This window comes from Panthera onca, chromosome B3 (genome assembly GCF_046562875.1).
Source record: "Panthera onca isolate mPanOnc1 chromosome B3, mPanOnc1 haplotype 2, whole genome shotgun sequence".
In the NCBI taxonomy this organism is placed as follows: domain Eukaryota; kingdom Metazoa; phylum Chordata; class Mammalia; order Carnivora; family Felidae; genus Panthera; species Panthera onca.
The window spans coordinates 27,299,365-27,314,065 of NC_138344.1; the positions used below are offsets into that span (position 1 = coordinate 27,299,365).

Genomic DNA, 14,701 nt, shown 5'->3' on the forward strand with positions numbered 1-14,701 from the left:
TTGTATGGAACCACAAAAGACCCCGAATAGCCAAAGTAATATTGAAGGAGAAAACCAAAGTGGGAGGCATCACAATCCAAGGTGTTAGCCTCTACTACAAAGCTGTAATCATCAAGACAACATGGTATTGGCACAAAAACAGACACATAGATCAATGGAATAGAATAGCGACCCCAGAATTGGACCCACAAATGTATGGCCATCTAATATTTGACAAAGCAGGAAAGAGCATACAATGGAAAAAAGACAGTCTCTTTAGCAAATGGTGCTGGGAGAACTGGATAGCAACATGTAGAGAATGAAACTAGACCACTTTCTTATACCATACACAAAAATAAACTCAAAATGGGTGAAAGACCTAAATGTGAGACAGGAAACCATCAAAATCCGAGAGGAGAAAGCAGGCAACAACTTCTTTGACCTCAGCCACAGCAATTTCTTGTTCAATACATCTCCAAAGGCAAGGGAATTAAAAGCAAAAATGAACTATTAGGACCCCATGAAGATAAAAAGCTTCTGCACTGCAAAGGAAACAATCAACAAAACTAAAAGGCAACTGACAGAATGGGAGAAGATACTTGCAAATGACATCTCAGATAAAAAGCTAGTATCCAAAATCTATAAAGAGCTCACCAAACTCCACATCCAGATACAAATAACCCAGTGAAGAAATGGGCAGAATACATGAATAGACACTTTTCCGAAGAAGACATGAGATGGCCAAAGACAAATGAAAACATGCTCAACATCACTCATCATCAGGGAAATACAAATCAAAGCCACACTGAGATACCACCTCACACCAGTCAGAGTGACTAAAATGAACAACTCAGGAAACAACAGATGCTGGTGAGGATGTGGAGAAATGGAAACCCTCTTGCACTGTTGGTGGGAATGCAAACTGGTGAAGCCCCTCTGGAAAACAGTGTGGAAGTTCCCCAAAAAATAAAAAATAGAGGGGTGCCTGGGTGGGTCAGTTGGTTGGGTAGCCTACTACAGCTCAGGTCATGATCTCGTGGTCTGTGAGTTTGAGCCCTGCGTCGGGCTCTGTCTTGATAACTCAGAACCTGGAGCCTGCTTCTGATTCTGTGTCCCCCTCTCTCTCTGCCCTTTCCCTGCTTTCTCTCTCTCTCAAAATAATAAACGGTAAAAAAATTTTTAAATTAAAAATAGAGCCACCCTATGGTTCAACAATAGCAATACTAGGAATTTACCCAAGTGATACAGGAGTGCCGATGCATAGGGGCATGTGTACCCCAATGTTTATAACAGTGCTTTCAACAATAGCTAAATTATGGAAGCAGCCTAACTGTCCATCAACTGATGAATGGATAAAGAAGATGTGGTTTATATACACAATGGAATACTACTTGGCAATGAGAAAGAAGAAAATCATGCCATTTGCACCCGCATGGATGGAATTGGAAGGTATTATGCTGAGTGAAATAAGTCAGTCAGAGAAGGACATATATCATATGTTTTCACTCATATGTGTATCTTGAGAAACTGAACAGTAGACCATGGGGGAAGAGAAGGGAAAAAAATAGTTACAGAGAGGGAAGGAGGCAAATCACAAGAGACTATTAAATACAGAGAAAAAACTAAGGGTGCATGGGGGAGTGAGGGAGAGGGAAAATGGGTGATGGGCACTGAGGAGGGCACTTGTTGGGACGAGGATTGGGTGTTGGATATAAGCCTTTTGACAATAAATTATGTTCATAAAAAATAAAATAAATAAATTCTAATATATCTAAGGAAATAAAATTATTTTCTGCCTCTGAATCCTAGACAACAACTAGGTAGGAGAGCTAAGATTATTGTAGAGGAAGCCAGTTGGGACAGAGAATGGACACATAATCTGCAAAAGTCATCATCTGGAGAATATTTTTTTTTATACAGGCCTGTAAGAATTTGTGCCAATGTCCACCATAGATGTCACGCAGTTACCTGCCCTTTATACTGCTTCTCAACTGTTGAGTCACAGTTCTCTGGAAGAAAGTAGAAAGTGTCTCCCCAAAAAAGCATTCTGGTTTCATAAGGTATGTCATGGGACCAGGTAGTTTTCTGAGTGCTCTTACCTAAACTAAAGAGTGATTATATTCCATGCTTGCAATAGCATGCTAAGACAGGAGTAGATCATAGTCTCATTTTTCAAATGAGGAACTATAGCACAGATAAGTCAAGGAACCTCATCATTCACACAGAGTATTAAATAGTAGGATAAGAGTTCAAGCCCAGGTACAAGGCTCTCAGCTATTAGACTGTGCTTCAAATAATTAGACTGTGCCTCAGTCTAAGCATGAAGTGGGGTAGTTAAGAGGGTAGTAGGGCATCCCATAGGTCAGGATGCATCTGACACTCAGTGCAGACTGAAACATGGGCCTGAATACCATTGGGTGCTGCCTCTGCCTCTCCTCTCAGCCTCTCTCTGCACATTTCATTCTTCCTTTCTCAGCACATGAGAATACATGCATGACAAGCTCCTGCATTCATGCCTCTTCTGTGGCTCTCAGACTCAGGCCCAACATCACATTCCCAGGAAAGGAACTCAGGCCCAAATCCCCCCTTACCAGTTAAATGATGTCACCTTGCAAGTGGGGTTGGCTTGGACAGTTTCCAAGCTGGTGGAAGACAACTCTGTCAAGATGTATCCTGAAATATAAGTGGCCTAACACCTTGGGACATTCTGCATAGTTTAGTGTCCCCTTAAAGACTCACAAGACATATTAGCATATTAAGAGCTGAGACATTTTGCAGTAAGAATTTGCTTTGTTTACCCACATGAGTCCAAAACTCATTTCAACACACTCACTTTGTGACCCTTCTGTTAACATCTTAGAGAAGAATTCAGTATGATTCTCAGTAGGAAGCCCTGTGTGCATGAGCTTCCCTGACAAGATTTCCATGTCCTTCAGGAGAGAGGCCTACTGCATGTGGTTGGACAATCATACAGAACCCAACCAGCACAGCATAGTAAGAGGCCTCTCACAAATGTTTATCAGTATATTAGACTCAGCTCCATCTCTTTGGACATGGAAAAATATAATAAGACAATAAGCCCAGCACATCTGACAATTACACAAACCTAGAAATTTAAAGTAGCCAGCAATGAAGAAATAGTACAATGCTGAAGGAGCTGACCAGCCAAGAACTAGAAAATCAAAGTATGATTTAAATTTTAAAAAAAGAAAGTTAAATCACAAGAGATCTTGTAATTAATTCTCAAAAGTTGTTATTGAGCTACATTTTGGAAGGAAGATCCTAATACTCAGGCAAATGTGAGTTTACTAGAGAAAAATGGAAATTCAGGAGGATACCACCTTCCAAAGAATGCTGACAGAGCTGGGGACTGTGATGAGTACACCAGTCAAATCCGACCTGGGTAGTAGTTGTACTACTTAATACTTAGTTTATTCATTATGATTTAAGAAAAAAAATAAATTGAGAAAAACACAAAAGAAACCATTAAGATGCTGTAAATTTGTTCATAATACACAGCTGATTGGAAGGTAGAAACAAAACCATTTAAATTCTGAAAAGGGAGAATAGTTTATTTTAAATTTTGTAGAAAACTCACAAAATACTTAAAAACTGTGGAAGAGATAAATATAGAGATACTTAAAATATGCATAATCATTTTGTTTTAATCAAGAGAAAAGTAAATAATCTTTTTAAAAATGTAAATTCAGATTTCTGAAATTTGTTGTCCATTCATTCACTTTTTTGCCTTTTACATACTGATAGACTTTTCACAATCTTTTTTTTCTTTTTTTTATTTTTGAGAGACAGAGCATGAGTGTGGAAGGAGAAGAGGGAGAAGGGGACACAGAATCAGAAGCAGGCTCCAGACTCTGAGCTGTCAGCACACAGCCAGACACGGGGCTTGAACCCACAAGCCATGAGATCATGACCTGAGCCAAAGTCGGAAGCTTAACCAACTAAGCCACCCAGGTGCCCCCAATCTTTTTTATATAGAGAAACAAAAACACTTGAAAGTGTGGTTGGTTGCTAGATAAGATGATCTTATCTTAGTGCACAGGGCACTAAGGATTTATTGCCAATCGTTTAACTATAAAATAGACTTTGCTGGACTTGTGACTTGAACTTGATTTCTTTTTTCTTATGACTTTCATACTGCTCTGTGCAAGCAATGGGTAGAAACTTAAGCTGCATGTAGATAAAGTGAGGTTATAGCCAATGATAAATTCCAAACCTGGACTAACATCAGGGTCACTTCTGCACCCATCCCCTATCTCACTCTATGTCCACTCCTACTCCCTTCATGACCTTTCTCCACAGGCCAAGCACTGAAGTCCATCCTCCTGTGAAGGGCCACACCCTCAGCTAGCTGTCTCTGTTGGGGACTTCCATACCAACGTACCCAATGTGTTCTCTTCACTGGTCCTGAGGTACCTTCACACAGCCATTTTGGTCTGGCCTCTCCAAAAGCAGGCTCTCTTAGGGGCAGGGACTTCACACCCTATGCATTTCTCACTTTTTTACTTCAAGCTTCACAGACCATCTCAGAGCCAGAGGGAGGAATTTATAGAGAAAGGAAATTTCTGCATAAAACATTCAGCTATTCCTAGTAAGTTCTAGAAGTACTGCCAAGTATAACTGGAGACTTGTATGCCCCAAATAATCACAGGTTGGAAAAATCACAGTGCTTTGAAGCTGAATGTAACATCACAAACCCCATGTTATCAAAAATATCCACCAAGATAGTAGAAAATAAGGCGATGATTTATCTGGAACAAACTGCTATTCCATGTCTGGAAAGATGGTTGCTTAGAATAAACTCATCATAAGCAGAAGTTGGGAGTTCTTGGAAAGTTCTCTCTGAGGTTGCATACTTTAGGAAGGAGACATGCTTTAGGGTTCTCTGTAGCATTGGGTAATAGCAAAGAACCCCAATTGCTGGGGTTCTGCCACCCATTGAGGGTGCTAGAAGATCCTCTAAGATAGAGAAATTAGAGGACTACTGGTCCCCTTTCTGAGTGTTATTCTGAAGACAAATCTGTCCTACTGACAGGATTACTAATGAAACACAGAGCTCGGCAATGCCCAAGAGAAAGAGCAGCTTACATCTGGGGAGGCAGCAATCTAGGGAGAACAATCAAGGTGGCATGTAAACAGGCAACTCCCACTGACTTAAAGTGAAGGAAGAGTAAGACAGATATGGAACAAAGGGGTCATTAGATAAATAAATTTATTAGGTAAATAAATATATATATCAAGACAAATGAAAGATATTTTTTGGAATGCAAGGAATTAGAGCACATATCTGAGTACCTGGTTACTGCTTCTCACCTAGAATTTGGAGTACCAGATGCTCACTTCCCAAACTCCCTTGCAGCTAAAACACAGTACATGGCCTAGGCCAAAGAAGACCTGTTCAAGGGGCTGGTCACAGCATTAACAGCAGCAGCAACATGGAGTGTCCAGGGGCAGATGGAATATGTGAACTACAGATATGGCCAACTTTGCCTTTGTACCTGTACCTATATCCTCAGCATCATCCCTATTGAAAGCAGGGAGCCAACTTCAATGGTAGCATCTTCCATTAGCATCCCTGATCTATAGATAATAGGCACTAAAAACACTTGCTTATCACATCCCCACTCAGCTTTCCATGTTGACTTGTGTAGAAGATAGATAGTTCCCAAAAGCAGTATGAGTATCTGAACCAGCTCTGTGCTGACAAGCTGGGCTCAGATCCTGGAGCCTCCTTCAGATTCTGTGTCTCCACTCTCTCTGTCCCTCCCCTGCTTTCTCTCTCTCTCTCTCTCTCTCTCTCTCTCTCTCTCTCTCTCTCAAAAACAAAAAACAAAAGACATAAGCATAACAAATAGATATTTGTCAATAAATCTTATACATGTGCAGGAAATAAAGCTTTTGGGTGGGACAGTCAGCATGAACAGTACCAGTGACTATACTTTACTTCCCTTCATTTTAAGAAGGCAGCACAACATTCAATATAGGGCATGTGGATTTGAAGGAAATATACACAATTTTGGGGTGGCTATGCTTACATACTTGTCAGATGACCCAAAAGGCTATCTCTGAGTTGGATGGTAGAGAATCAGAACTTTTTTTAATCATATGAAACTAATTTGCACAACTATGTACATTTGAAAACATGGATGGAAATATAATTTAACAGAACTGACTAAGGAAGAGATTGAAAATCTAAGAGACTAATTTCCAAAGAAGCTATGAGAAAATAAACTGTAAAACAGATACCTTCTCCCCCAAAATAGAAGTCTCAGGTCCAAATAATTTCATAGGGAAAATTGTACCAAATCTTTGAAAAACAGATAAGCCCAATGCAATTTAAATTGTCCCAGAGAATAACTAAAGAAAGAAAACTCTCAATATTATGAAATACAAGATTGACTCCAAAATCTGACAGAGTATACAATAAACACTACATGTTGGGGTACCCGGCTGGCTTAGTTGGGAAAGCTTCTGACTCTTGATCTTAGGGTTGTGAGTTCAAGACCCACATTGGGTAGCATACTTAAACAAACAAACAAACAAATTTTTTAAAAAGACTACATGTTAACTCAGTTATTAATGTCCATATAAAATTCCCACATAAAATATTAGCAGACTGAATCCAGGTCACATTAAAAAATATACTATGACCAAATGATAAAGATATCCACTAACATCATTGCTATTTTAACCTTGTACTTGAGCTATAAACCAATGCAATTAGAGGGCAGAAAAAAAGCAAAATATAAAAACTGGAAATAATAGGTGAAACTGTCATTTAATGGTGATATGTGCTCCTAATATTTTATAATTTAATAAAATATTAGCATACAATATTAATAATCAAAAATCAATAGCTGTAAAATATGAAAACTGCAATCAGAAGATAAAATGGAAAATACAATTCCACTTACAATTGATATTAGATGAGCAAATATACTATGGAATAAACATCATGACTGTGTAAATCAGATGTGGAAAAATTTTAAATATAAATTATAATTGAACAACAAAATGTTTTTTTAAAAGAAAAAATTGATATTAAAAAGATGTCAATTATCTGAAAGTTAATTCAAGCATTATTATAATCCTAATCAAATTAATAATTGTTTCTATTTTACTTATATTTATTTATTATTTATTTATTCATTTATTTATTTGTTTGTTTATTTGTTTACTGAGAGAGAAAAGTGCCTGCGAGTGCAAGTAGGGAAGAGGTAGAGGAAGAGGGAGGGAGAATCTTAAGTAGGCTCCATGTTCAGTGTGGAACTTGATTCCAGGCTTGATCTCACAACCAAGAGATCATGACCTGAGCCAGAATCAAGAGTCAGATGCTTAACCGACTGAGCCACCCAGGTGCTTCAAGGTTTTTTGTTAATTAATCTAAAGGAGCGATTCTATAACTCATCTGAAAAGACAAATAAGAATAGCCAGAAAAAAACATTGAAACGGAAAAGTATAAAGGGATATTTGCCCTGCCGTATAGTAAAACATTCTATAAAGTCTCAACAAAGTAAACCTTGTGGTAATGCCACACTGAACTCATAAAACACAGTTGGATGTCCACAATATACCCCAAACCCCACAGGAGTTTTTTACATCATAAAGGTGGTACATTAAATCATTGAGGTGAAGATCAACATTTTGTTAAAGAATTTGGGGAGACCTGGGTACCCACCTTGCAAAAGATGAGTTAGATCCATTTCTCACACCATATACAAGAATACATTCCAAATAGATCAATAACTTAAATATATAAAATGCAATCACAAACGTCTTGAAGGAAACTAAGGGAAAATTGCTTTATAACATTAGAGTAGACAGACCTTTTAAATTATGACTTAAAACAAAAGAGGTGCCTAGGTGGCTCAGTCACTTGAGTGTCTGACTCTTGATTTTGGCTCAGGTCATGATCCCAGGGTTGTGGGATCAAGCCCCACATCAGCCCTCAGCATCACATCAATGCTGAGCATGGAACCTGGTTAAGATTCTCTCTCCCTCTACTCCTCCCCCAACTTTGCTCATGTTCTCTCTCTCTCTCTCTCTCAAAAAAAAAATATATATAAATATAAATATATATATAAATATATATAAATATAAATATATATAAATAAAAATATATATATAAATATATAAATTATATATATATATATAATAAAACACAAAAAGACTGATGAATTTAACAGAATAAAGAAACATAAATGACTTTGCATGACAAATTTAAAAAGAGGAGGTGGTGATGGCAGGCAAAAGGCAAAAGAAAACTAGGAAAAGTATTTTTAACTCAAATCACAAAAGATTCATCTTCGTAATTTATAAAGAGCCTTTAAAACTCATGAATGAATGAATGAATGAATGAACAAACTCAATTTAAGAAGTCTAATACTGCCACATAAAATGTAGAAAAATATGAAGAGTTCAAAAGAAATAAAGCTGTACCTTAACTTGTAAAAAGGTATTCTACTTCACTAATTTTAATAGAAAAGCATTCTCATAAATTGCTAGTTAGAAAGCAACTATAAACTGTTATGCGGAACAATTTAACAATATTTATTAAATTATAAATGTATTACCCTTTAATCCTGAAATTCCACATCTAGGAATTGATATATGTACAGAGTTACTCATTACAATGCTTTCTCCTTTTTACCTTCTAAAGAGCACAAGTTTGGAAATGACTTAAGCACCCATCAATAAAAATTATTTAAATAAACTATATTCTATCCAGACAATGCATTAACATATAGGTCTTAAAAATGAACATACAAAAAAGATGAGGAAATTCTCTAGGGAGAGGTCTTAGGATATATAGTATGGAGGAAAAAAGCAAGATGCAGAGCAGCACATATAATGTGCTAACTTACATATAAGAAAGTGGGGTGAAATAAGGATATATATTTAAGAGTTTCCTCTGTCTGCAGAAAAGTAGACTGGAAAAAGGACAAGAAAGTAATAAAAGTAGACATGAGGAGGTGGAGAGAAAGTGAAATAAATGGTGATAGGCTAAGAACAAGACTTCTCAATGTACTACTTTTTCTAATTTATTTAACCATTTGAATGTATTACCTATGCAATATAAAAAAAGGAAACAGCAATAAAATTGATTAAAATAACTTACATAAAATTAAGAAATATTCTAAATAACCCCTAAATTAAAAAAAATAAAAATGAATGGTAAATAGTATAGAAAGTGATAAAATGAAAAACATTTAATACACTTCATGGTACACTGAAAAGGTACAAAAGGTGAAATATAAAAATATTTTTATTACTTTTTACCTTTAAAGGGCTGAAAATAAAATATTTAACACTATAAGATAATAAAAGAGCACAATAAATATTGTTTACAAAAGAGGGGTCGATTAAGATAAAAAAATGAAAATAATGTAGTACAAAAACAAATTATGTAAAGAGTAAAAGGCGAAAATCTATTTTCTGAAACCTCAAATACAAATATAAACTTCTGGGATGCCTGGGCGGCTCAGTTAAGTGTCCTACTCTTGGTAAGACTCAGGTCATGATCTCAGGTTCATGGGTTTGATCAGGTCAGGTCATTATCTCATGGTTCATGGGTTTGAGCCCCCTGTCAGGCTCTGCACTGACAGCACAGAGCCTGCTTGGAATTCTCTCTCCATCTCTCTCTGCCCCTATTCCACTCGTGTTCATTCACTCTCTCTCTCTCAAAATAAACTTAAAAAAAAAAATACAAACTTCTAAGAAGTTTCATTAAAGAAAGAATACATATACATACATACATACATACATACATACATACATACATACATATACATATATATGTATAATATCAGACTATTTTAAAATTATATGGGGTGTGTATTTCCACAGATAAGGAAGATATGACCATAAATTTAAAGACAGTAAAGAATTTAAAGTTATTTCCTAGCAAAATGTAAGACATCAGATCCAAATGGATTTACCATTCCATTTGTAAAAAGCTCCTTGCTTCATTTGATGAAACTAGAATAACTGTAAAAACCTAATGTGGTAAAAAAAGAAAAGTTGTGACCATATTTACTTATGAACATAGATATAAAAATTCTGATAAAAATCATTCAAAAGGAAAGGGAATATACCAAATAAGACTTATTCCAGAAATATAAGAATTACCTGATATTAGAAAATCTGAAATACGATTCATTACATAATGAATTAATGGGGGGGAAAATCATATAATTATATCAACAGATGCACAAAAAGTGTATAATGAAATGCAGTGATAATTGACAAAAAAGTACAATATAACTAAAAACTACTTACAAACTAGCAAAAACCAGCAGTATATTTAACAGCAACATGCACAATTACCATTAAAAGCAGGAAAATAAGAATATTTGCAGTAACTACTATTTGGCACACTGTTTTGGAGATTCTGATACATAAAATATTAACAGAATGTTCTTTTTAAAAAGGTATAAATTCTGAGCAAGAAAGGAAAATTCTATTTACAGGTGATATAATTATGTTCCTAAGAAAATACAAGAAAACTTAATTTTTAAAAAACGTGAGAGAATCATACTTGCTTCAGCAGTACATATACTAAAATTGTAATGCTACAGAGAAGATTAGCATGGCCACTGTGCAATGATGACATGCAGATTTGTGAAGTGTTCCATATTTTATATAAATAAATAAATAACATGAGAGAATCAAAAATATCAGCCGAATTCAAGATAAACAAAAAGCCATCAATCAGTTTTTCCAAGGCTGTGAATCAAGAGTAAAGAAAGACATAAATTAAAACAACTGAATTTACAACAGCTAAACAAAAGAATAAAACATCTAGGAAAAAGTCGAAAAGGTCCAAAATCTACATATGAAGAAAGAGCAAAACCTTATTAAAGCAAGATAGAATATCTTATTAAAGCGAGAGGTGAATAAACAGAAATAAATCAAATTTCTAAAAGTAAGGATGTTCTATTAGTATAACGTCATTTTTAGTCAGAATCTCAATTTTAATATAAATGACAGAAGTTACTTTGAAAAGTAAATGATTCAGAATGAACAATTATTTTCAAAGTAGTAAGTTGTCTTACAATATTGTTAAATTATTTTTTGCACTTTTAAATCATTATACTATACTATTTTAAATATCATACTATATGGGCAGCTTTATAATGATTTAAAAGTGTGTATATATATGTATATATATATATATGTATATATATATGTATATATATATATATATATATACATATATATATACATACATATATATATACATATGTATATATATATGGCTCTAGGACTGTCTGTCAGATCACCAAACTGGCAATGGATCCAAATAAAGATTGGAACTTATTATATCAAAGGGTAGCATTGTGTCTCCATGGGAAAAGAAAGCTTGTTTATGGTAGAGTGCTCAGGGAAGTGGGCTGGCTCAAAGTGAAGGGTTTGCCCTTTTGGTAAGGTCAGGAAACACCAATTGAGAGCTGTGTTTCTGTAAGATTCTTTGAGGGAATGTTGAGAGTAAAAGCATCAGCAGTGTCAGTGCCTGCGGAGTCTGATGCTGAGAGGCAGACAGGGACTTCTCCAGTGTCCTCCTCACCCACCACACACACATGGTGGATGCCTATTGTTTTGACTCTCCAAACAGCATCCACCCCCCTTTTCTGGGAGGCATACCTGTTCCCCCATGGTGAATGTATCACCTGGTGACTGGCCTCGACAAGAGGCCTGGATACACACTAAAACAGCTGGGACTAAGTGTCAAAGCCCCGGTCCAAGAGTGGCACCTAACCTAATTTAGACCATTTAGAGCCCTTCCCTGGGAATTTTTAAAAGGATGCTAGAGGGAGCCTATTTCAGTTCATCTCTGCAGCTGTGGGTGGCCATTCCCTAAGAGCCCCACACTGAATGAGGCAGTGGTGAAAGATGGGGAGAGCAAGGCCTGGCTCCTATTGTCTCTGAAGCTCAAGACACTGCCCATCCAGAGTTGGTAGATTGCTGTTCCATTCTCCTTCTTGCCCAGGCTAATTTGATACAGGCTTCTGTTACCCACAACCAAGAATCCTGACTAAGAGTGCATCCTGTATTCTTTCTTCTCCTTCTCCAATATCATCCAGGGCTAACGTCAAATGTCTGCTCCCCAGGTTATTGCAACTCCTCCCCCTACCCCTCACGCTGCCCAAGTTACATGCCTTCTCTCCATCATTAAGCCCTGCTGATTCCATCTCCAAACTGTAGCTTGTTTTCCTCACCTTCTCTTCCCAAGGTGAATCCCTCGCCTCAGACCTCAGACTCTAACTGGTCTCTCTGCTGCTACTCTTGACTCCTCCAATCTGCTCACTACACTGCAGTGAAAGTGGTCTTTTCAAAATAAAAATAACATCACATTGTTTTCCTGCTTAAAGCCCTTCTGTGTGTTCCCATCACACCTGAAATAAACCCAGTCTCTCTCCATTGAGTTTATGAGGTGAGGTATGCAGCCTCTTTCAGGACTCTCCCAAAGCCTCCTGCACCAGAGTGATAGTAGTTGCTTTGTTTCCTGAGAGACTATACACAATTTGCCTCCTTGGGACTATTTCCTATCTCAGAAAATTAATATTTTTAGCATAGTAGCATTTGTTCACATTGTGGATAATTCATGTAGTATATGCTTACTTGTGTGTATTGCTCTTCACCTGGCCAGACTCCAAGCTCAGCAGGACCATTATCTGTCTGGTTTACCTATGCACCACTTGAGCTTACTTCTTGATAGTGACAAATATGTGTCGACAGAACAGATGAACATAAATGTTATTTACACAATGAATATTCATTAAACATTCGTTAAATATAAATATATAATTAAAATTCATTAAATTTAGTTGTTCATAAATGTATCATTTTATAAGTAAAGAATATGAATCTTTGTTAATGTAAATATCTAAATTCATAATTAAAAGTTTTTATTTCAGGGGCACCTCGGTGGCTCCGTCGGTTGAGCGTCCAACTTCGGCTCAGGGCATGAACTCGCGGTTCGTGAGTTCAAGCCCCTCATCAGGCTCTGTGCTGACAGCTGGGGGCCTGGAGCCTGCTTCAGATTCCATATCTCCCTCTCTCTGCCCCTCCCCTTCTCATGCTTGTCTCTCTCTCTCTCTCTCTCCTTCCAAAATAAATAAATATTTTTTAAAAAGTTTTCATTTCATTACTTTTCAAAATAGCATATTCCAAGGGGGAAAGTTTAGACCAAGCTCCCTTTTCTTCAAAAATTTAACAATAGCCAAATTATGGAAAGAATCCAAATGTCCATCAACTGATGAATGGATAAAGAAGATGTGATATGTATGTGTATATATATATAATGGAATACTACCTAGGAATTTAGAAGAATGAAATCTTGCCATTTGAAACATTGATGGAACTACATGGTATTATGCTAAGCTAAATAAATCAGTCAGAGAAAGATAGATATCATATAATTTCACTCATATGTGGAATTTGAGAAACTCAACAGATAAACATAGGGGAAGGAAGGGAAAAATAAGATAAAAACAGAGAGGGAGGCAAACCATAAGAGATTCTTAAATACAGAGAATGAACTGAGGGTTGCTTGAGGGGATGGGTTATATGGGTAATGGGCATTAAGGAGGGCACTTTTTGGGATGAGCACTGGGTGTCATATGTAAGCCAAGACTACACTGTATGTTAACTAACTTGAATATATATTTTTTAAAAGCCAATAAACATGCTGTCTGCCATGAAAGGATACATGAGGAATAGACAGCATTTCTGCCATCCATAAGCACTGAACTGCATTCCATTGTTGTTTCCAGGAAGTTACCAGATGTGCTTTTTGTTTGTGGAGACTGTAGAATATGACTAAAGCTGTCTTGGGACTAATCTGACCTCCACCTCACCATTTTCTACTCTACAAAGGCATTTACTTCTTCATCCTTTTAAGTCTATTAAGTCTCTTATGCCTTTTTTAGTCATTTTAAATTATCTTAATTTGCTCATTATTTCTGAATTCCATAATGGTTGGAATTAAGAATTCTCTGCCATTCAGTCAATAATACATTGAAAACAATTTGCATAAAAACAATCACTTAGCAATGAGAAAGAATGAAATATGGCCTTTTGTAGCAACGTGGATGGAACTGGAGAGTGTTATGCTAAGTGAAATAAGTCATACAGAGAAAGACAGATACCATATGTTTTCACTCTTATGTGGATCCTGAGAAACTTAACAGATCCATGGGGGAGGGGAAGAAAAAAAAAAGAGGTTAGAGAGGGAGAGAGCCAAAGCATAAAAGACTCTTAAAAACTGAGAACAAACTGAGAGTTGATGGGGGGGAGGGAGGGGAAGGTGGGTGATGTGTATAGAGGAGGGCACCTTTTGGTATGAGCACTGGGTGTTGTATGGAAAACAATTTGACAATAAATTTCATATTTAAAAATTATAAATAAATAAATACGATCACTTAGGCTACAAATGGTCTCACTGAATTTCTTTCCAGTTGTAGGAAATTTGATCAATGCAAAGACATAGGGAAATTTCCCATTAGACAACTCCATATTATCTTTCAATTTTATATTTTAGAGAATAAAATGTTAGCATATAAAGAAAAACTGATAGTGAATGGCTTTCTCAGCACACATTTCATCCCTGCTTTGGTGGATGGTCTCTATACAAAGCTGCATTGTCCTCTGTGAACACCTAGTTGATGTACCATCACACACAGCAGGCACATTCCATGCCCTT

At 36.5% G+C, this 14,701-nt stretch overlaps 1 protein-coding gene and 1 non-coding gene across 2 annotated transcripts in view; one reads left to right on the forward strand and one right to left on the reverse strand.

The window, feature by feature from the left end:
• The window catches only part of OCA2 (OCA2 melanosomal transmembrane protein), a 496,949-nt gene that overhangs the window by 129,177 nt on the left and 353,071 nt on the right, over positions 1 to 14,701 (reverse strand). The window lies entirely within an intron of this gene.
• On the forward strand, positions 10,531 to 10,637 carry LOC132670494 (U6 spliceosomal RNA). The gene has a single exon (XR_009606732.1). It is a non-coding gene; the product is annotated as a U6 spliceosomal RNA (small nuclear RNA).